Source organism: Ovis aries, chromosome 7, assembly GCF_016772045.2.
Source record: "Ovis aries strain OAR_USU_Benz2616 breed Rambouillet chromosome 7, ARS-UI_Ramb_v3.0, whole genome shotgun sequence".
Taxonomy (NCBI): Eukaryota; Metazoa; Chordata; class Mammalia; order Artiodactyla; family Bovidae; genus Ovis; species Ovis aries.
In genome coordinates, this window is record NC_056060.1 from 8,409,731 (window position 1) to 8,434,353 (window position 24,623).

The window sequence follows — 24,623 nt, forward strand, 5'->3', positions numbered from 1 at the left end:
CTCCTTTGTGCTTCCTCAAGCAGAATAGGTTAGGGACCTGTGATTGGCTTGATGAGCATCAGGAGATGACTCTGCTTTTGGATAATCCATCACTGGAAGAAAGCCTCACGGGTTGTGTCTTGTTTCCAAGGTGATTCCAGTTTCCTTGTGTGGTTTGTACATTTTGCAACTCGGTGTGTAGAATAGATCTGGTAACATGAGCTATTAAATCTTGCTATTTGCAGAGCACATTATATATTGATACATTGTTTTACCCATCTATATAAAAGCACTATGAGCTACAAATTACCCTTCTTATTTTACAAAGGAGGAAGACAGGGCTGCAAGAGGTACAAGGCATCTTTCTAGATGGGGCTGAAATTTAAGTAGGTGATGTCTGAATCCAACTCGGAAGTTCTTAACCACTGCTTTCTTGCCTCTCACACAGGCCGAAAGGCCCAGGCGTGGCTAGTGCTGGAACTGAAGTCGTTTCGAGCAGAGTGGCGTGGTGGTGAGGGAGGGAAGAGCAATCAGAGGGCCTAGTGGGTGAGGTTTTTCCCGTTACAGACCCACTCTCACCCCCTGTATTAGCTCAAACTAGAGCGTTGCTTTGAAACGAGTGGAGAATGTAAAATGCACACAAAATTGGAGATGCCTTGGCAGAACACACTGCCCATGTTACTTGGCACTTTGTAAATATGGTACCAATACTAGCTGCTAATAACCTCATGGTTGCTATGATTTCTGTTTTGGTAATTAAGATAAAATTTTGCCGATTTAGATTTAGATATTATTGAAATACATTTTCTATTGGAAAATGTATCCCACTTTCAAATAGATTGGTTTGACCAATGTAGGTGACTCACTGGATTTACATACAGACATGTTACCCTGAGGCTTCCTAGGTGGCTCAGTGGTAGAGAACCCACCTGCCGATGCAGGAGACGCAGGAGACGTGAGTTTGATCCCTGGCTGGGGAAGACCCCCTGGAGGAGGGCATGGCAACCCACTCCAGTATGCTTTTTTTTTTTTCCCCCGCTCCAGTATTCTTGCCTGGAGAATCCCATCGACGAAAGAGCCTGGTGGGCTGCAGTCCATGGGGTGCCAAAGAGTTGGACAAGACTGAGCCCTGAGCACTGTGTGACCCTGAAGCTTTGGATACCGCTGGGTGTGGTCTCTGTCGATTAGATTACCAAAGGAGATGACACAGGAGAAGCTTGACAGTGAAAGGCCCAAGCTGGCATTTGGGTTCCTTGACTGTTGGACCTGCATAACCCTTCTGCCTTTAAAGGGCTGTGGTGCTATGTTGAGGTGGTTCCATGTGAAATTCTTGTTTGGTTATCACCTAAAGTTTTGGTCTATACCTGAGCTTAAAGCCAGTTGGCAAAAGCTCTGCTGGCTTTTGTGTTGCAGCATTTCTGTATGATGTAGCTGTCAGATGCAGTACATTGTTGGAAATGTGATGCTTTGTAACTCTAACACTGTTGCCTCCTAGAGGGGAAGGTATAATGAATGGTTAGCTGCAGGGATTCAGTTGCCTGTGTGAGTCACAAAAAGGAGGGAAGACCCCAAATTTTGGACACTTTTATAGGAAGACTTTTTAGTAACATATCACGCAGGTTAATGTGGATTAAAAAAAAAAGGGCCATTTTCTGACGTCAGAACCACAAATAACATTAAAGCTCTGAACCTGAAAGGTGGTGACTTCAGGGTGGATGGAGCTTTTGTCCTCAGAGTCCCTGCTGAGGAAGTGTCAAGGGCAGTCGCCAAATGGAGAGGAAGGTACCGGTTTGTGAAGGCTGGTAAGGACCCAAGCAATGTGGCGCTAGTGGTAAAGAAGCTACCGGCCAGTGGAGGAGACATAAGAGACGCTGGTTTGATTCCTGGGTCAGGAAGGTCTTCTGGGGGAGGAAATGGCAACCCACTCCAGTATCCTTGCCTGGAAAATCCCATGGACAGAGGAGCCTGGAGGGCTGCAGCCCATAGGGTCGCAAAGAGTCGGACGCGACTGAAGTGACTGAAGTACACGCACAGCGACCTAACTGCTTAGACCTCACCCACAAATGGTCTTTGGGTCATCTGAGGCATTTCCATTTTCAGCTTAAGAAACTGATGGAAAGTCTAGAAGCTGGGTGATTCTGAGCAAAGCAAAAGGCATTCCCTTGGGTGTTGCATCTGTAGTGTTGTGAACGGAGACGGAGCTAGAAGTTTCTTTTTTCCCCACAGTCTGATACAGACTCTGGCTACCACATCTCCTTTCCAGAGCTCTCTAGAGAGAGGGATAGCCGAGACAGTAATGGCCAGATGGAGAACAATGCAGGGGATCTGTTGTGTCCCTGTGGTCAGCCTCTCTGCCCATGCCGGCAGCCACACGTGGGACTCAGGTGAGCTACCACCTGGGTGAGAGCCCAGCACCTCTTCCTACAGTGGTCAGGCCCTCTAGGAGAGTGAGGCGTCAGGACTGTCTGTCTCTGATCTTGAGGATTTCCTCTTCACCCTTTTGGGAGGAACGTGCTCCTCGCCCCTCACCTCCCAGGGACCTGGCTCGGAGGAACAAGGCAAGCAAATTCTCTCCTGCCAGTTGTTGGTGATTTTCAAGCAGGGAGAAAGAAGAGCACATGACTAAAATCAATTTTGTGTGTCAAAGATGAGAACATTGAAACTGAAAAAAATCAGGAAATGCTTTGAATTAATGTAAAGGGGGGGCTTCCCAGATGGTTCAGTGGTAAAGAATTTGCCTGCAGTGCAGGAGACACACGTTTGATCCCTGGATCGGGAAGATCCCCTGGAGAAGGATGGCAGTCCACTCCAGCATTCTTGCCTGGAAAATCCCATGGACAGAGGAGCCCGGTGGGCTACCGTCCGTGAGGTCGCAGAGTTGGGCATGACTGAGCGACTAGACAAAAAAACAATGTAAAAGGTAACCCTCTTATATGCAGATTATACGACAAACATACTTTTGGGAAAGGGTTTTCTTATAGAAACAATGTTATACGTGGCATTTAGGTTTCTAGGTTAGCCCAAAAAAAGGAGTTGGCCCATTATGTGGCTGGAATATATTTACAGTGTCGTGAAAGAAACATACAGTTGAATTAGAGCTAGCGTTTCGTTTGTATGCATGTCCTTCGGGAGAAGTGGGTTTAATGAGAAGGTGATGAAGCAGCTGAGGAAGAAGCTGTGAGGTCCCCTTGGGGAATCGTTATCCTAAGTGACCTTTGGGCTTCTGAGCAGGTAAGGGGCTCAGGTGGTGTTTTGCCCCACGTTGGGAGGGAGAGAGCTGGGGTGCAGGGATCTCCAGGGGCTTGACCAGGACCCCACAGCTAGGGACCCAGAGATAGGGCCCCTTCTCTTTTCACTGTGCTGTTTTACCCCCAGAGGCACTCAAGTGTCTTGTTTCTCTTAAGCACTTATTTTCTATTTTATCTACAAAGATTTCAGTCTGTATCTTTAAAATCTAAGAATTCTTTGTTTCAAAAAGTCGTAAAACCTTATATACCAAAAGGTTTAATAACTACTCTCTTAGTTCCAGCTGCTGTAACAAAAATACCCCAGACTGGGTGGCTTATGGAGAACTTCTCACAGTTCACGGTTTCAGAGGTCAGAAGTCCAAGGTCAGGTGCCTGCAGATTCTGTGTCTGGTGAGGAACTGCTTCCTAGTTCATAGACAGTCATTTCACTGTGTCCTCACATGGAGGGGGAAGTGAAGGAGTTCCCTGGGGTCACTTTTATAAGGACACTAATCCCATTTGTGAGGGATCTATGTTTATGATCTAATCCCTTCCCAGAGCTCCTACCTGGGAGTTAGGATTTCAACATATGTATTAGGGAGGGGCAGAAACACTCAGTCAACAGCAGCTACTTAATATCAATCACATTTTCTACTTGTCTTCTTATATTTTACGGTTTGTTTTGGTTTCCATACGATGCCTACCCATTGCAATTGGTTGGTATGTCTCTGAAGTCTCCCTTAATCTATAGGTTCCCCGTCCTCCTCCCCTCTTTCTCCACTTGCAGTTACTTTGTTTAGGATGGTGGCTTTGTCCTGTATCTTATTCCTCAGTCTGCATTTTACTTTTTTGCATTCCTGGCCTTCTGTGTGTGCTAGAAACGTGCAGTTAGATTTAGAGATTTGATCGATTATGCTCAATTTGGGGGAGTTAGAAGTGGGGTGAGAATATACTTTCAGTGATATTGTGTTCTTACAGCAGGAAATACACGATGTATGGGAGGTTTATTTGCTTTTTGGGGTTTGCTTTTGCTGTGATTGTCTTTTTGCAGTGATGCTAAGTCTTGGTCTTCCCTGGTGGTTCAGTGATAAAGAATCTACCTGCAGTGCAGGAGACCTGAGTTCAATCCCTGGATCAGAAAGATCCCCTGGAGAAGGAAATGGCAACCCACTCCAGTATTCTTGCCTGGAGAATTACATGGGCAGAGGAACCTGGGGTTGCAAAGAGTCAGACACGACTTAATGACTAAACCACTAGTCTTAATGAACATTGCTTACATCCATTCCACAGTGGGGGTGTCAAATGGTGAAATTCTTGTTCCATCATTTCCTTCACTCATTAGCTGCAACATCTCTAAGAAGGAAAACTTCCCCTCATCAGTTAGTTGGTTTCCCTGGGATACAGTTTGTATGGGAAAGGCAGGTTAACTGCGTCAATCTTCTCTCTTATTTCCAGTTTTCAGAATAATGAGTTGATTTCCTCCCATTCTCCTGAAGTAACAAAGATGTTTCACCTGTTCCTGTTTGCTTACTAACATGATATTTTTAAAAAATCGAAGTATAGTCAATGTACAATACCATATAAGTTAGTGAATAGTGAAAGTCACTCAGCCATGTCCGACTCTTTACGACCCATGGATTGTATAGTCCATGGAATTCTCCAGGCCAGAATACTGGAGTGGGTAGCCTTTCCCTTCTCCAGGGGATCTTCCCAACCCAGGGATGGAACCCAGGTCTCCTGCACTGCAGGCAGATTCTTTACCAGCTGAGCCACAAGGGAAGCCCAGCGTATAAGTTGCAGGTGTACAATACAGTGAGTCATATTTGTAAAGGTTATATTCCACTTACAGTCATGACAAAATATTGGCTGTCTTCCCTGTGTTGTACAATCTGTCCTTGTAGCTTCTTTTAGCACATATACTTGATGTGTGCCGATCAGTTGCAGTTCTTAATACCTGGATGCACAAATTGTCCATTCTCGGCTGGAGGGAGCTAATGCAAGTTGGTGAGGCATTTTTCTTGAAGAAAATAGTTCCAGCTAAGTTGACTAAGTTATGTCCTTCTTCAAAAAAACGTTCTTTGTCGGTGAGATTCGCTGACCACCTGGAAGTGTCTGCACAGGCACCCCTAGTCATAGGCAGCCTCAGACATCATGGCAGCTGTCGCAGTGGAAGAATTGAGGAAGGAGGTAAAACTTCACACAAGAGAGCTTCCTTTTCTGCTTTCTTTTTTTTACCATTGAAGTTTAATTGACATATAATAGTGTTAGTTTTAAATGTACCACGTAATGATTCGATATTTTTGTACATTATGAATTGATCACTGCAAGCCTTGTAATCATCTGTCGCCATGCAAAGGTATTACAGTATTATTGACTACACTCCCTGTGCTGTACATTACATCCCCTTGACAGTGTTTTTTATAACCGGAAGTCTGTACCTTTTCATCCCCTTCACCTAATTCGCCCACGCCTGAGTCCTAAGTCAAGAAGTCACAGCAGTGTGGTTGTGCTCGTTGTCCTTGGTTCTCAGCTCCGTTCCTGCTCTTCCATGTTCTCCTTTTGATTATGTGGGGCCAGAAGCCTGCAGACTACGTCTTCCAGACTCTTTTGCCAGTGGGTCTGCACTTGGATGCTGCAAGGAGGAGGTACTGGTGGGGAAAACTGGGGTGTGGGAGAAGGGAGGGGGCAGCAGCAAGGGCTCCTGCTCAGCGGCGCTGGCGCGGCTTTCCCAGCTGGTGCCGGTGCCACTGATGGGCGCGCGTGGCGGGTGGGTGCCGCCCCGCGTGGGAGCAGTTTCTGGCCTCTGGATGCTGCCCTCTGAGTTTCTGTTTCTCCAATGTATCGCCATGCTCTTTTTGGCTCTTCTCTGCCTTCCAGGGCCTTGTTAACGATCCTCTGCACCCGTCTCCCTCTTCCTAACATCTATAGAGGAGTTTTTGTTTTTCCCACTGTACATGGGATCTCCGGTTAGGGAGACCTAGGTCTTAATCTCATGTGCATGGCTTACACTGTGCCATGGCTTAACTTCTTTAATTTTCTGTTTCTCCCTCTATCTAAGGAGGATTGTAAAAGTAACTGCCTTACAGAGTTGTTTGAAAATGATTTCACACACACACTCACATACACATGCATTACTAGCTTTGAAGATAACTGTCAGTACATGTTAACAAGATGCAAGCTAGGTGTTTTTTTTTTTTTTTTTTTTTTTTTGACTGTGCGGGGTCTTTTGCTGCCATGGTGGGTTTTCTCTGGTTTCGGAGCGCGGGGCTACTCCCTAGTTGCGGTGTGCGGGCTTCTCATTGCAGCGGCTCCTCTTGCTGCAGAGCGCAGGCTCTGGGGCACAGGCCTCAGTAGTCAAGGCTCACAGGCTCATTAGTTGTGCCTTACTAACTCTAGAGCACGGGGGTTGCTCCAAGGCAGGTGGAATCTTCCTGAACCAGGGATTGAACCTGTGTCCCCTGCATTGCCAGGTGGATTCTTATCCACTGTGCCATCAGGGAAGTCCACAGACTGATTTTTGAAGGCTTGTCATTTAAATTTTTTATTATGGAAAAGTTCAAATGTATGCAAAAATAGAGTAATGCAGTGAAACTTTATGCAAACATTACCCAGCTTTGACAGTTATAAAATTAAGGCTATTCTTTTACATATACCACCCACTCTCCCCCCTACTCTGGGATTATTTTAAAGCAAATCTAAAACATCATATTATTTTAACCATAACTAATTCTAAGAGATCGTGCTCAGTTGCTTAGTCGTGTCCAACTCTGCACCCCTATGCACTGTAGCCTGCCAGGCTTCTTTGTCCATGGAATTTTCCCAGTAAGAATGCTGGAATGGGTTGCCATTTCCTTCTCTAGAGGATCTTCCTGACCCAGGGATTGAACCCACGTCTCCTGCATTGCAGACAGATTCTTTACCCTTGAGCCACTGGGGAAGTTCCCAACTATAAGAAATAAAGACTGCTTAAAAAACAACCAAAATACTGTTAGATTGTAGAAAAATGAAAATAATTGCTTGATATCATCAAATATCAAGATAGTGCTCGTTTCCCTAATTAGCTCATAAATGTCTTAGTTTTAAAAAATGTTGTTTGAATCATGTTTGAAATAAGAACCACCAGCTGTAGTTGGTTGATATGTTTCTTAAGTATCTTTTAATCTATAGGTACCTCCTTTTTCTTTTTTCGCCTTAAAATTTTCTTGTTAAAGAAATGGGGTCATTTGTCTGGCAGAGTTTCCCACAGGCTGGCTTTTGTGGATTACAGCCTTGTGGTATCATGTACCATGTTCTTCTGGCCCTATATTCCTTGTGTATTGTTAGTCAGATTCAGAGGTATATTATTTGGTTGGATTTCGGGCTTACTTATTCAGACTTCTTTATAGTGCTGTGTATATCCATCAGGAGGCATGTAATATCTGGTTTTCTCTGTTTTTTTTTGTTTCATGACTGATGCCTAAATCCATTCATTCATTAGGGGTTGCACAAGTTTGTGGTCTGTTCTTTCTACAAAACTTCTGGAATGCTTCTCTGAAGAGAAACTTCCCTCAGCAACTATTTGATTATCCCGAGGTACAGTCCAAATGGGAAAAGATGGGGTAAATACTTGAGATTTCTCTTTTCCTTGGCAGTTTTCAAGATAGTGGTTTGGTTTCCTAGCCTCCTGCGAAGATAATCGGCGATGCTTTTGGTCTTGTTATTACCGGTTTGTAAGATAGCAGCCGTGTCCCGGTCTGCTGCAGTCACTGTACTTACTGAAGCTCAGTTGATCTGTCTCTGGCTCCTGGGGTAGCCGCGTTGTCTCCTTGTCATCTCTGATAGGCTGTTTGCCTGATGGTGTGACAGGATGTTCCAGTTTCGTTGTGTTCATCCTCTGATCTGGACTCAGTCATTTCTCTTAGGAACCTAATTCTTTTTATTGAAAGATGATACTTACAGACATGATCTGGGCAATGGAGTGATCGTTGCTAATGGACTGATCATTGTCTCCTGGCTTTTTAGGTGAACACAGCCAGAAAATAAATGTTTTTAAAGATAAAATGTGCCATGAATTTATGCTAACACTTCCAATTCAAATTTAGGGCCTTTTCTCTAACCTCATCAGTCTTAATGTTTCTATTTCCTCTTCTGATGACATCAACCCTGGAGCTTAACAACACCACGGTAATCCCTCATTTGTTCTGTCCCACAACACATGGACCACAGTCTTGGAATCACCACTGAAAGCAGTTTAATATTTTTTCCCCAGTAAGCTTTTACGTTAGAGCATATCCTGCTGGGATGAATGGGCAAATTATTGAGTTTTAAGTCATTTGAATCGGTTCCTTTTTATAGAGCAAACTGACACTGGAATGGTGATTAATTCAATACAGTTATATTCATTTGTTTCATTTTACTTTCAATTTGATCTTTTAAAAAATTTTATTTTGTTGTAATAATGTAAATTATTTACATTACAAAGTAAAATCTTTATAATGTGGTATATTCAGAGAAGTTTAGATTTTATCCATATCTTCTACCTATTATGCCCTCCATCAAATGGTTAAAATGTTTGTGGTTTTCATACCATTGGTTGAATTACACACAACCATGTTTATATTCTCCATTTCTTAGATAAATGGTAGCATACTAATGGAGAAAGCAATGGCAACCCACTCCAGTACTCTTGCCTGGAAAATCCCATGGGCAGAGGAACGTGGTGGGCTGCAGTCCATGGGGTCGCTGAGAGTCGGACATGACTGAGTGACTTCACTTTCACTTTTCACTTTCATGCATTGGAGAAGGAAATGGCAACCCACTCCAGTGTTCTTGCCTGGAGAATCTCAGGGACGAGGGAGCCTGGTGGGCTGCTGTCTCTGGGGTCGCACAGAGTCAGACACAACTGAAGTGACTTAGCAGCAGCAGCAGCAGAGATCACTCTACCGTAATTCATAGGTGTTCCTCATTCCTTTTTATACCTGCATAGAATTCCATGTGTGACTGTACAACAACTTATTCATCCGGTCCCCCATTGATAGTTTTTAAATTATTTTCATCATTTTTGCTATTAGAAGTGTTGCTGAAGAGAATGTTCTTGTGCTGATATCTTTTCATATTTGTTGTCATTGTTGTTCAGTTGCTCAGTCATATTTGACTCTTTGCGACCCCATGAATGGTAGCATGCCAGGCTTCCCTGTCCTTCACTGTCTTCTGGAGTCTGCTCAAACTCATGTCCATTGAGTTGGTGATGCCATCCAACCATCTCAACCTCTATCTCCCCCTTCTCCTCCTCCCCCCTCAATCTTTTCATATTATGATTTTTTCAGTGCAATAATGAAATATTTTCCCAGAAAAGCCTTATTTATCTAATCTGGGACATTAACTTCTGCCTATTACATAGAGATTTCACTGGGCCCTTTAGTTCTCTAGAAATCGTAAAATAGTAATATAGTTTTTGCTCAAACTCAAGCATAAAATCTCCAGCAGAGAGTTCTTTGTGAGTAAAACCTGCTTTTTTCTACTTTTATCCCAACTATGGTGTCATTTTCATGGAGGCGTGAAATCTTTGAGAAAAAATTTCTGGAGGAGGTTGGGCCTCTCCAGGGTAAATGTCTGTTGACTATGGTAGCTCTCATTTTTTCATGGCAGCAAAATGGTTTGGGAGGAGTTGACTATGTTTTTTTCACCTTCACTTCTCCCTCTCCACTTACCTTAAAATTGAGTGCAGTTACTTTATCTTTAACCCTGTCAGCACCCACAGAATGCACTCACAGCGGGCTCAGCATCTCTGTTTTAAAGAATTTCTTTGCATCTTCATGAGGACTTTGAATCTTAAGTTTTAACCATTAAGACCTAACATCAGGGTTTCTTTTTCCATTTTAGAAATTGAATGCACAAATATATATTCTTTTGTATGTTTAAAAAATATGATTCTCTTTTTGTGCTAGAATCAGATATCTGATCTACAGAAACTTTTCCTAAAGTGCTTTCTTATGTTAACATCATTTGTGAATGGATCTTGTTATTTCCCTTATGCAGATATATCAGTTTGACCAATGAGCACTGCCTAGAGTGGCTTGTGAGTTGTTGTATATGAGTGAGTGAGAAGATGTGATGCAGTTGGGGTGGGGCTGGGGAAGAAAGGAGCAGAGACAGGAGAGAGAGCGCGCCAATATGTGTGATGAGATTTTGGGGGTGCAGACTAGAAAATAAAAGATGGAGAAAGTGATACACAGCGTGCGTCTGTGTCTGTGCGTGTCCAAAAAAGATGCTCCTGAAGGTAGATCAACTTCATTGTGCGTCACTAAAGAAGGGAGACGTGTTGACCTGCCTCTGTTTAGGAAAGAGAAGCAGATTTGGGTCACAGTTCCCACTGTTGGCCGTCAGGTGGTGCCGTCAAGCTAAGGCAGCTCGGTTGTCAAACATGGAGGTGATTTAGGGTAGGTTGGTTCAACTCAACAATAGTTCATAAATATTTATTGAGACTCTAACTGAGCATCAAGGACCTGTGTTAGAGTAAAGGCACAAAGATGAATAAGATGATCCTTTCCCTGGAGAAGTTTATGTCCTCGCTGGGATGGAGAGTGAGACATATTGCAGGCACACCTTGGAGACACGGGTCTAGACCCCTGCAGTATAGTGGCTATTGCATACAGCAAGTCACGGGAGATTTGGGTTGTTTCCTAGTGCATAGAGAACTTGTGTGTACATTATACTGCAGTCTAGTAAGTGTGCAATAGCAGTAAGTCTAAAAAAAGCAGTGTACATACCGTAACACGTTATTGCTCAAAGAATGCTAACCATCAGTTGAGCCCTCTTTGAGTCATAATCATTTTGCACTTATAACACTGATGATCTCTGATCACAGATCACCATGCAAATATACGGAGAAGTTTGGAATAGTGCAAGGATGACCGAAACGTGGCCAAGAGATATGAAGTGAGCAGACGCACTGATAGGCTTGCTCGAGGCCGGGCTGCCGCAAACGCTCAGTGTGTAAGGAACACAACTTCTGTAACTTCGCAGTAAAGCGAAGCACAGTAAAACGTGGCCTGCCCGCATTAATTGCTGTGTGAAAGTACCACACGTGAAGTAGCGTAAACCACGCACGTTCATTCTTATTTTCTGCGGGTCAGAAAGCCAGGCACAGTTCATCTGGGTCCTCTACTGGCTTATTGACTTGACTTTGGGCAGGATTCCGTTCTTCGGCAGCTTTTAGGCAAGGGACTCTGTTCCTTGCTGGCTGTGGGCTATAGGCTGTAGGCTTCAGGTTCTTGCCACACAGACCTCTCTGATACGGTAGCATGCTTCCTCAGAACCAGCGAGAGAGACAGCCTGTTAGTAGGATGGGGGCACAGTCTTGTGCAGGGTGGTTACAGTTGTGGCTGTCCGTCATCCTGTCCACTGTCTTTGCTGTGATTAGAAGGAAGTCACTGGGCCAGCCCACAATCAAGAGGCAGGGACTCACGGGGTGGGGATACCAGGAGGTGGGAGTTGCTGGGAGAGCTGGCCGAGTCCACCTGCCATGCCGGTGTTTCCTATAATCTGCTGATGTTCGAGAGGAAAGGTTCTGCAGAAACAAGAGGGAAGAGCATCTGACCTCACCTGGAATGGAAATGGCTTCTCAAATAATGTGATGTTGAGGGTCTCCTTGACGGACCACTGAGAATTATCTGGGTGTGTACAAGGTAGAGAGGAGGAGGGAATTTCAGAGGGAACAGTGTGCACAGACATGGTAGTGAGTGAAGTCAGATCGTGTGTCTGAGGACCACCATCCAACAGTGAAGTGTAAACTGTGGGTGGAAGACAGGCAGAAGAGCCAGGAATGTACGGTAAGGGCTGGTTTATCCGTTTCTCCTTTGCCAGGCTAAAAAGCGAGGACTTTATCAAGTGATCGTGGGGTGGATTTTAAGCAGGATAGTGACATAGGGTTGTGATTTCTTGATCTGGGCAGATTGTGGAAGTTTGATTTTGATACCTTTTATAATAATTTAGGCTTGAGATAAAGAGGGCCTGGATTAAAGTAGTGGCAACAGAGAGGAGGGAATACATTATTATTTTTTAAATTAGGAAGTGATTTAATGTTTGGATGAGGTAGAGGTGGGAGATGGAATAAACTGGAGTGATGCCTGGGTTTTGGCTTAGTTTTGGCAGAACATCCTTGCTAGGAAGCAGGGGAGAGAGAAACGGGAAGAAGGAAAGGATGGGTGGAAGGAGAGGTCTAAAAGTGTGTATACAGGTCTGTAAACTTAGTGACTGACTGCAGGAGAGCTTGTCTCCAAATATTCTTTACAGTGTTTATGTTCTCAGTGCAATCAATGTGGCTATGTAAATTTACTTTCTAGTCAAACCATATGCCTCAGGGATAGGAGACAGAATCAAGTGCAGAATTCATTCTCCTTGCAAACAGTCTGACAAAAGGGAAGTCAGCGTTAGACTTTTAGTAAGCCTCGGCCACGAAGAGGGAGCCTCTGTCCTGTCCTGTGTAGTGCTCGGAACATTGTAACCCAGCAAGTACTACACCAGACCGCTCTGTACAAAGTGTCAAGTCGCCGACTCTTTCTTCAGTTGAGTTATACCTTCATATAACATAAAATCCGCCGCTTTACATTGTACAGTTTAGAGGGTTTTAATACATTCGTTATGTTTTACAACTACCACCAGTGTCTAATTCTAAAATATTTCCATCATACCCAGAGGAACTCCATACCCATTCACAGTCAGTCCCAATTCCGTACTTCCCCAGCTCTTAACAATCATTATCCTATTTTGGTCTTATTCTGGCATTTCATGTAGAATGGGACTCGAGTATCCGTGTCTGGCTTCTTTCACTTGGTGTGATATTGTTGTGGTTCTTTTGTGCTGTAGCATATGTCGGTATTTTATCCCTCTTTATTGTGAAATAATATTCCACTGTTTGGATATACCACATTTTATTCATGTATTTATTCATTGATGGACATTTGGGTTGTTTCTCCTTTTTGGCTATTTTGAATAACGCTGCTGTGAACATCCTGGACAGTTTTTTGTATGAACACACGCTTTCATTTCTCCTGGGTGTCTGGCAGGAGTAGATTGCTAGATTATGTGGTTACTCTGTGTTTGACTTTGTGAGGAACCATCAGACTGTTTTCCAACGCAGCCACGTCATTTTACATTTCTATTACCATCTATGGGGGGTGTATCTCTCTCCACATCTTCACGAGCACTTGCTATTAACTGTCTTTTTAAACTAGAGACAGTCAGGTGGGTGTGAAGTCGATCTTATTACAGTTTTGATTCAGGGTTGTTTTAAAGAATTGAGCAAGATACCATAAAGTCTGATATGAATTTGGGTCTCAGTTCTAGACTAGATTCAGGGAGCCCTCAGAATTAGTGTTAGTGTTCCTTGTCATTTTTATAGGACTTCTCTGGTGGCTCAGATAGTAAGGAGTCTGCCTGCAATGCAGGGGACCCAGGGTTCAGTCCCTGGGTCAGGAAGATCTCTTGAAGAAGGGAATGGTTTTCCCAGAGCTCTAGAATCAGTGTAGCAGGCTGCATCCTGTGCAATAGAAGAAAGCTACACATTTGAGTCACTGCCTCAGTTTCAGTCTAAGAGAAGTAATTGGTAGGACTTTGAAGACAGGGAAACAACTCTGGGCTAAGGGGCACTCTTTTGCCACCGCAGAAGGTGCCGTTGAGCACAGATCATTTGGATCTCACAGTAACACCTGAGAGGGTCAGTCACCATTTTTACAGGTGCAGAAACTAAGGTTTGGATTTGGTTCAGAAGCTTGGTATCAGGACGAAATCACGGGAAACATTAGAATTAAATGTGGGGCTGGGTTTTTGGTTTGGGCACAATGAGTCACAGAGTGTGTGTTGGTTCTTGTTACTTGTTTCGCTAATTTAGAGGGGATGGTGGTGAAGATGATTCCCAAACGGTGGCTCATGCGAAATTCATGGGTAGTTGTTTGGGAATGCGTATTCTGCCTACTCATGTGAATGCCGGTGCAGCTGCCTGGTGTGGAAATACAGCAAGCTAAACAAGCCAGGCTCTGAAGACCCAGTTGAAAAATACTCACGGGCGGTCTGGGGAAAACGGCCCTTCTATTTTCCAGTTCTTTGTTGTTGTCATTGGTCAGTTGCCAAGTTGTGTCCGACTCGTTGCCACCCCATGCACTGCAGCACGCCAGGCTTCCCTGTCCTTCACCATCTCCGGGAGTTTGCTCAAACTCATGTTGATTAAATAGCTTGGCTTTGTAGATGGACATGAAGTTCCTAAGGAAACATTCTGTTTCTCTTTAAGCTACCTTTTCCCTGGTTATTGAGGAATAAATCAGACTTACCAGACTTACACTTCAAAGGAGGGAATTTCAAATCACCTTTTCTAGCTTCTTTTGTGTGATAATCAGAGAATGGAGGTATGGTAATAATGTCAAAAGGGAGCTGTGTGACAAAAGATTTTGCTCCTTGTTAATTCAGAATTGATTGCAGTTGTCAAAGTTGCGTCAGTCAGGGTCCCAGGGGAAACAATTCAACCCAGATGGTTCTCGTGAAGAGACTTAAATGGAGAAGAGGTGTGAGCAGAGATTAGGGAAGCCGAGAGAGGTGCGTGGGAAGCCCTCACCAGCTCTAGGGCTGAAGGGGCCCCCAGAGGAAGGGCACTGCAGGCCGTAGGGCCCCTGGCAGGAGCCGTGCTCATAGTGGCACAAGGTGTTGCCCGACCAGGGCACTGAAGCAGGAAGGTAGGGGGAAGAAGTGCACCAGGCTCAGTCTCTCCTCACCCTCCCCTGTCTGGCCAACGTGAAGCCAGCTGGGAGAGGAGGCTGGTGGTGCAGGCTGCAGAGGTGAGCTTCCCGGGGTGCAGAGCAGCAGACAGGTTTGGTGGGTTGCAGTTGGAGACCAGTTTGCACAATAACCAACTATCTTACAGTCAGCACATTCTATTTTCTGTTAATTTTAGAAAGTGTTATTTTGGAGAACCTTGAGAAATAGTGCAACCATAGAAAAATGTCTGTTTCTCATTTTTTTTAAAATTCCTTTTTATTTTCACATTTACTTCCGCAAAAGCTTCATATCTTTTAGGTGGTAACTTTGTCATGAAGTCTCTTAAACGTTGCACTTTTTTCTTATTTTCCTAATACACGGGTGCATATCATTATACTGTGGTAAGCCTAAAGCAGAGGGTGCCATGCTTTCATAATTGTAAATCATTCAGGCGTGTCCAACTCTTTGCGACCCCTTGGACTATACAGTCCATGGAATTCTCCAGGCCAGAATCCTGGACTGGGTGGCCTTTCCCTTCTCCAGGGGGATCTTCCCAACCCAGGGATCGAACCCAGGTCTCCCACATTGCAGGCGGATTCTTTACCAGATGAGCCACAAGGGAAGCCCAAGCTTTCATAATTAGCAGAGGGTAATTTTTAAATTCCCGGTTTTTAGATGAGTGCATTGATGTTAGTGAATTATTTAAAGGTGATCACTTGTCTTCAAATGGGTCAAAGTGGAATTTAGCTGGGTGTTTTTGTAGCCCCTAACTGAGGGGAAGAAGGTGCAGTCTGTTAAAAACATCCAGATAGGCATATATGTCTCCTTGCAGACACAGCTGGGAATTATTCTGCTTCATACACTGATGAAATATGCCCACTTGCTGTTAGCGGTAACTAAGTGACCTGGTTTCTCTGTCATCCTGTGTGTAATTCTCCTAGGTCTAAGTAAAGGGCAGATAAAGGTCCATGTCTCTGGGTACCTCTGGGGTTGCTAGGAAATGATTTTCAAAGTACTTCATGGTGATGCAGCAGGTTGAACTTTTTTCTGAAAAGGGTTGTCATGGAAACCAAGTGCATCATTGCTTTGTCAGACTTATCTTGTAATGATAAAAAATTGTAATCCAGGGTTAAGGGATTAATAATAATAATAATAATAAAATGAAATGGAAAAAAAACCCTGTAACTTGACGGGGAATGCTGCTGCCCGCTGCACATCTTTTGAATTGGAAGATGTCACCAGCAAAGTCATTCGACATTGGCAGGGGCTTGGCTGTGTGAAGTGATGGGAGCTAATCAGTTTGTTTGTCTACTTGTCTTCAGAGTCAGAAAACACATGATTTCCCCCTGTGGCTTTTTACTGTAGGGCTTTCTTACCAGCCCCAGCTCCCGAGCTTCCAAATGAGGTGGAAGGCAGCACACCCACACTGCGAGTGTCGGTGAGGTTGCCAGGGTCTGTTCTTTGGCTGGTTGGCTGGTTTTACATTTCCCTTCCCCTCTCCATCCCCCTTCCTCCAGGAGCATGGCAGGCTGTGGAGTGAGGGTGATAACTCCACCTGCTGACTCTGCTAAGCACCCAGACACCCCAGGAGCAGATCCCGAAGCAGAGTCTTCTTCCCTGACCTCCCGTGGTAGTTATAAGGGCCCTTAAGGAAACGAGATCCTGCTATTCTGCAGATAGAGGACAGACCCTTCTAGCATCGTAGGTATGATGAATGTTGCTTGTATCTTGATCACTCGCTTATTAGGGTACAATTTCAAATGCAGGTAATTAGCCAGGATAGGAGAACTGAACTGAAAGGAGACTTTATACTGTGCTTAGTGGTTCATCTGCCTCCATGGAGACTAAACTCCTGGGCTTTCATTTCCCGCTCTGCAGCTGTGTGTGTGTGTAATAGTCGTTTGTTGCATTGAAATGAATCTGCTCATTTTAGACTTTTGCAGAATATCTTTTATCAGTGTTTCCACATTTAACGTGTTTGAGTTTCTTTCACTTCAGGGGGAAAAGTTTGACATGAGTCCTTAGATTGACGATGGAAAGAAGCCAGTTTAAGTAAGTGCTGGGGTGGCCACTTTATCACTAATGGTGACATTCCCTTCAGAAGGTCAGTACTGGAAGGACATAAAGAAATGCTGGGCATGTGCTCCACCTTGTCATCAAGACCTACCGCCAGAGTCTGGAACTGGGAGTACAGCCAAAACTGTAAGATGCAAGTGATGGGAATGCAGGGACCTCAGCAAGGGGATCCCAGCATGGCTGCTGGATGCCACCCTCCTGGTTGTGCCCACCACACTGGGCAGGCCCTGGGCTCTGGCTGGCTTCTGCCTGCAGCTCCTGACTCCTGACAACTGTTTTGTAAAAACAACACATGTACCGGAAGTACCCAGCACTCCGTCAGTTCAGTCGCTCAGTCGTGTCCAACTCTGCGACCCCATGAATCGCAGCACGCCAGGCCTCCCTGTCCATCACCATCTCCCGGAGTTCACTCAGACTCATGTCCATTGAGTCCGTGATGCCATCCAGCCATCTCATCCTTGGTCGTCCCCTTCTCCTACTGCCCCCAATCCCTCCCAGCATCAGAGTCTTTTCCAATGAGTCAACTCTTCGCATGAGGTGGCCAAAGTACTAGGTACTCATTAAATATATGTGTGTGTGTGTGTATACTATGTGAATATATGAAGGAAGGAAATGATATAAAATAGATCTGGGTCTTAAACCCCACTCAGTGAAATATTTGGTTGGCCAGAAAGTTTGCTCAGGTTTTCTCACACCATCTTACAGAAAAACCTGAAAAGATCACATTTCACTGATGTTAAGGTGTACTTTTTCCAAAAAACGTTTTGCAGTTCTAAAATTGGAATGCATTTCATAACTGATAACATTTACTAATTTAATTGACAATCTTTAAAATGGCAAATAAAATAACAATGTGTCTTATAATGCATAGCTTCTTAGATTTAATAAATATGACAGGCCTTACCACATGGCACCATTCTAAGCAATTTATTTTAATTCGTTGAATCCTCAAAACAATCTCATTTAGGCTGGCGGCATTATTATTCTCCATTTAAAGACGAGGAAACTGAAACCTAGAGAGATTAAGTAATTTACTGTAGGTCATGCCATCAGAAAGTGGCAAAGTCAGGATTGGAATCCAGGTTGGCTGTGGAGTCTGGGCTCCTAACTGAGGTGATATAATACCAGAGAGGGTCTCCAGGAAGGTGGCTTTTGAGAGAAGACATGAAAGAGAGGGGCAGCAAGCCCTGTGGATATCTGGAGGAAGAATGTTGCAGGCAGAGGGAGTTCCCTTTGTCTGGAATGTGTTTGGCATTTTCAAAGAACCATAAGCAGGTCTGTATTTCTGGAATGAGTGAGAGGGAAGGGGAGGGAAGGGGAGGTCAAAGAGATGAGGGGTGGGCACGTCTTATATGAGTTTAGTCTATCTTAAAGACTCTGGCATTTAATTTGAACAACATGGGAGTGACTAGATGGTTCTGACAAGAGGACTTATTTACTAGGATCATTCTGCCTGATGCATTGAGACTAGTCTGAAAGAGACAAGTTAGAAGCTCACAGGAGTAATTCAGGAGAGAAATGTCCATGGCTTGGATGAGAGTGGTAACGGCAAGAGGTGGTAAGAAATATTCAGATTCCAAATGTATTTTGAAGATACAGATGGCATTTCTGATGGGTTAAATTTGAGAGCATGAGATGGCAATGATGAGATGAAAAATAATAGCCACCGTTTGTGTATTCTCACTAAATAATTTACACATACTAATTTAGTTAATCCCTATAACAACCCTATGAGGAAGAAAGTACTATTTTTATTCCTATCTTATAGAGGAGGAGGGGCTTCCCTGGTGGCTCAGTGGTAAAAAATCCACCTGTCAATGCAAGAGACACAGGTTCGATCCCTGGGTCAGGAGGATCCCCTGGAGGAGGAAATGGCAACACACTCTAGTATTCTTGCCTACAAAATCCCATGGACGGCAGAGCCAGGCAGGCTGCAGTCCATGGGGTCGCAAAGAGTTGGACACAACTTAGTAAATAACAACAAAAGATGAGGAAGTTGAGGCACTGAAAGGTTAGGGAATTTGTGTAGTATCACAGACTATTAGTGGTGAAAATAGGATTCCAATCCAGGTGGTCTGGACCGAGAGCATATTTTCAACTACTATGTTTTATTGCCACTAAGCTGGGAAAAGAAGGGAGTCATGCATGAACTAAGATTTTTTTTCTATGTAATTGAAAACCACTGAGGTGTGAGAAGTACTTTTTTTAAAAAAGAGATGATAGTATTCAGATCAGACTTGAATATGTTAAGTTAGAGTTGACTTATAGATAACTCTGTGGAGAGGCTGCAAAGGCAGTGAAATATGTACAGGCTTGGATTTCAGGGGCAGAGTCCTTCCCACTGACATGTTTGAAAGTCATCAGTACACAGATGACACCTAAAGCTGTGAGCCTGGGTGGGATTACTAAGGGAGTGAAAGTGGACAGAAAGAAGAGATCTGAGGCCCAGACTAGGTCCTAAGGCATCCAGCATTTAGAGACTGAGCTGAGGAGGAATCCAATCCATTGAGTTTAGTAGGAAGTAGTACCCTTGCCTGGCAAATCCCATGGATGGAGGAGCCTGGTGGGCTGTAGTCCATGGGATCGCTAAGAGTCAGACACGACTGAGCAACTTCACTTTCACGCATTGGAGAAGGCAATGGCAACCCACTGCAGTGTTCTTACCTGGAGAATCCCAGGGATGAGGGAGCCTGGTGGGCTGGGGTCTATGGGATTGCACAGAGTTGAACATGACTGAAGCAACTTAGCAGCAGCAGCAGTAATCCCTGGGTGGGAAGAAGGTAGGGTGGTAACCTGAAAACCCAGTGAAAAAATAGTGTTTCAAAGAGGATGGAGTCAGCAACCGTGCCATGTGCTTTGATCGAATAAGATGAGGACGGATGCTGGACCACTGGATTTAGAAACGTGAGGGTGAGCTTGACCAGGACAGTTTCCACACAGTGGTGGAGGCAAAAATCTGCTTAGAGCAGCTTAAGGAATAAGGGAGAGAAATTGGAGACAGCAAATTTAGAACACTATTTTGAGAAGTTTTTCTGCAAAGCCAAGTAAAGAAATGGGATATCTTCTAGGGAAAGTGTTCTTTAATGTCCGCTGGGTCCAGCTCTTTGGTGGTGTTCAGTTCCTCTGCATCCTTGCTGAGATTCTGCCTAGTATTTTATTGAAAACCAAAAGAGGTGAAGCTCCCAACTCTAATTGTGGGGTTGTTTGTTTCTCCCTTTAATCCCGTCAGTTTTCACTCTGTGTGTTTTGCAGCCCTGTCATCTGGTGATTGCAAGCTCACTATTGTTATGTCTTCTTTGTGAACTGACCTTTTTTATCATTATGTAATGTCCCTTTTTAATCCCTGGTAACTTTCTTTGATCTGAAGTTTACTTAGACAGATGTTAATACAATCACTCTTCCTTTCTTTTGATCAGAGTTGACATGGAATTTCTCTTTCCATCCTTTTAACCTACCAGCATCTGAAGTCCATTTCTTATAGACAGCATATGGTCAGATCATGTGTTTCTAGTCCGTTCTAACAATCTTTTTTTTTTTTTTGGTCAATGTTTGTTTATATCTCATTAGGTTAATTTACTTGGCAGGAAAAATAGTCTCATATTACAAATAAAATGGAAAACATGTCTCCAATACAGAAAATTCAGTAACATTAATGTAGTACGATGAGATATTTCTAAATAAAAGAGCACAGCAGGATAAAATCATGCCCCTCCAGCAATGAAGGGTATCTCTGTTTGAGAGGGACCATTTTTGAAGCTACTATTATCTCCTTTGGGGCTTCCCTAGTAGCTCAGTTGGTAAGTGCAGGAGACCCCAGTTCGATTCCTGGGTCGGGAAGATCCTCTGGAGAAGGGATAGGCTACCCACTCGAGTATTCTTGGGCTTCCCTTGTGGCTCAGATGGTAAAGAATCCGCCTGCAATGTGGCAGACCTGGCTTTGATCCCTAGGTCAGGGAGATTCCCTGGAGCAGGGAGTGGCTCCCCATTCCAGCAGGATCTCAGAGAGTTGGACATGACTGAGTGATTTTCACTTCACTTCACTTCATTATCTCCTTCACAGCCAGAACAGTATAGTCTTTATTTGGAGGGTACTGGCCAGGGATGATAGCTTTTGTTTATAAAGTGTATATTTTCTAACACTATTCTATTCTAACAATCTGTCTTTTAATTGATTTGTCTAGGCCATTTATATTTCATGCACTATTGATATGTCTCAGTTTGGACCTACAGATTTATTATTTGTGTCCTGTTTGTTTCCTCTATTCTTTTATTTCTGTATTTCCTCTTTTCTGCTTTCTTTGGGTTATTGAAAACTTGTTAGTATTCACTTTAAATTTACATGTTATATTTTTGACAGTATTTCTTTGCAAGTAGAAACATTGTTCTACTTCAAGTGATAATGAAGACAACTTCATTTAGGTCCTTTTATCCTGCCCTTTTTCTGTTACAGTTTTCTTCTGTATTAGATTCAGATACATCAGATGCTGTAAAATTCTCTTCCAACTGTCAAACATATTTTAAAGAACTCAGGAGAATAGTAGTTGACTATATTTGTTTAGATATTTACAATTGCTGTTGCTCTTCCTTATTCCTAACCTTCCAGATTTTCTTCTGGTATCATTTCCTTTAGGTCTGAAGGATTTCCTTTAGGACAAAAAAAAATGTTTTTTAAACAGAAGTTCTGGTGGAAACTAATTCTTTTAGTTTTCCTTTGCTTGAGAAAACATTAGTTCCTGATGGATCTTTTCACTGAATATAGAATTCTGGATTGTCAATTCTTTTCTTTCAGCATTCTGAAAATGTTGCTTCACTTCCTTCTGTCCTTCATGGTGTCTGTTGAGAAATCTTATCTTTGAATCCCCTATAAATAATGCATCATTTTCTCTGAATGCTTTTAAGAATTTTTCAGTTTTTAGATTACTGTAGTTTAATTCCATTGTTTCTGGACATGGATTTGTTGGGGTTTATCATGTTTATCCCTGGTGGCTCAGATGGTAAAGCGTCTGCCTACAATGCAGGAGACCCAGGTTCAATCCCTGGGTCAGGAAGATCCTCTGGAGAAGGAAATGGCAACCCATTCCAGTACTCTTGCCTGGAAAATCCCACGGATGGAAGAGCACGGTAGGCTATAGTCCATGGTGTTGCCAAGAGTCGGACGCGACTTCACTTTCACTTCTCCTGTTTAGAGTTTCTTGACTATGTAGACTTCACCAAAATGCATCAAAATTGGGAAGCTCTCAGCCATTGTTTCTTCAAAGACTTTCTCTGTTTTCTCTCAAACTCCCATGACATGATGTTTGACCTTTTGTTATTGCTCCACAGTTCTCTGAGGTTCTGTTCATTTATTTAGTTTTCCCTCTCTGTTCAGATTGGATCATTTGTATTGATCTGTCTTAAAGTTCACTGACTCTTTCCTTTACCTCCATTCTAATATTGAGCCTATTTAATTAGTTTTTGTACTTTGGTTGTTTTATCTTTCAATCCTAAAACTTCCATTTGGTTCTTCATTGTATCATCTGTTGTTTACTTTGACTTTGTACCTTTCTGTTCACTTCCAATGTTAACCTTTACCTATTGGACCATATCTTATTAAAGTTGTTTTCAGGTCTTTGTCAGGTCATTCTAACACCCTTGTCTCTTGACGTTAGCATCTTTTGATTCTGTTTTCCCACACAAGTTGTGACTTTGTTGGTTCTTAGGAATTTTGGATTGCATTATGCAATGAAACTTTGTGTCTTGATTAAATCTTACATCAGATCCTGATAGTTTTCTTTCAGCAGGGAATCAACCCAGCTGCGTTTCAGCTGTAAGTTCTTACCAGCCTTCTGTGGGTTGCAGTTTCACTATAAGTTTCATTTTTTAAGCCCGTACAGTGCTCTTCGCTTATGTCTGGTGTGTATGCCACCCAGCGGCCAGCCTGTGACCTGGGAGCTGATCTATCTCATAGCTTAGTTCTCCAAGTCTAGCTCTGCCGTTTAATGTGAGATCCATGGGTGTGTCACTTGGAAGTGACCCCGGGAGTACATAAACAAGTTCATGGTTTCTCTTTTCCAAGATCTTCCTTCTTTGCAATCTCTCGGTATTTCCTAGCTCCCCAGGGCTCTCCCTTTTGATCCTCTGTCCAGGAGTCTGGGACTTTATTTACCTCATTCTGCTATCCCTTTCCTGTGACGGTGGCCACATTTGGAGCCAAGCAATGATAGTTTAAAAAAGAGTAACCGAGATTTGATCACTTTCTTCAGATCACAGCTTCTCAGACTGAAACAGAAAGTTCTCATCCTTTAGAGTTTTCATTTCATATGAATTGCTACTGCCTCTGTCACAGGGCAGCTTGAAGGCTGGGGTGAGAGAAAGCAGGAAAAGATGGGAAAAATGTAGGCTCCTCCTCCTCCAAGTGTTAGCAGATCCCTTTCCCATTCTTTGAGCCAAAATAGGGCTTCTTCTGGAGTTCTGTGTGAGAGCACTGATGGTTTTCAGTCTGCACCGAATACAGTCCACGGGTACCAGGAGGGGGAAAGATGGTCAAGTCACTACCAGTGCAAAGGTGCTTTGAGTTCTGGTTGTCTTCTCCAGCCCACTTGCTACTCTTTACTTTTCAAGGTTCTCAAATAACTGCTCCATGACTTCACACTGGTTCTATAGTTGCATTAGATTGGAGAGACAGAGTGGAGTGTGCTTACTGCACCTTACCCAGAACTAGAGCCTCTGGATATTTTACAGGAGGCCCGTTGGCAGGGGCCATGCTCAAGTTTGGTGGTTGAAACAAATTAAGGAAGGTTTTGAACCATAAGAGAGTGTTTCATTGCTGTTTGTGGTGGTAGTGAGCGAGGTGATGGGTTCTTGCTGGTACCTTTTTCAAAGGCATTTTAGCAGCTATGGCAGCTCTGTTTTTTAAACAGTAACCTCAGAACCTATAAATGCAAAATCTGAAGTTCAAGTTGGCCAGATGCTTCTGTTTTTTTAGCAAATCAATTTAGCTTTTTCATTTCCCCAGAGGAATCACCCAAAGGCTAATGTGAACTTTGCTTTAAGAACACATTATCCCATGAGAGAGCTGCAGAAGGCGATTGGGAGCTGGCCTTGGCCATCAGACAGACTTGAATTCCAGCCTCGGCCTTGTCACTTAGTAACTGCGTGACCTTGGTCTAGCTGCTGAACCTCGTTAACCTTCATTCCTTCATGGGTAAATGGAGATAAGTAATGATAGTGCTTGCATGATACAGTTGCTGTGTGATTCAGTGGAGGTAATGCTCTTCATATGCTGCTTGATAAATATAAGCCGTTATTCTTACTATGATTGTTTTTGTGTCATCAGTAAAATGATGTGCCTCCTCAAATTACTTTTAATCTGTGGAAGTATTAATGTATGGCATCTGCCCACTTTCCTCTTAACATATCTGCTCATACTAAGCATCATTTAAGATTATCTCTTAAGATTTAAGAGCAATACACTTTGAGCTATGGTATTTCTGCCAGTGAAATTATTTGAATAAGTATTGTAACTTACTATCAGTGGAATCACAGTAAGTGTGTTACCCAGTCTTCTGGACATCTCATCCAAGAGCTGTCCCTCTGATGGTGCCATAGCAGGGACTCCTCTAGAAGAAGGCCACT

General features: G+C 43.4%; 1 protein-coding gene and 1 non-coding gene across 2 annotated transcripts in view; both read left to right on the top strand.

Moving 5' to 3' along the window:
* PDE8B (phosphodiesterase 8B) overlaps positions 1 to 24,623 on the top strand; it is a 229,296-nt gene that overhangs the window by 8,692 nt on the left and 195,981 nt on the right.
* Positions 21,986 to 22,058, top strand: TRNAC-ACA (transfer RNA cysteine (anticodon ACA)). The gene has a single exon. It is a non-coding gene; the product is annotated as a tRNA-Cys (tRNA).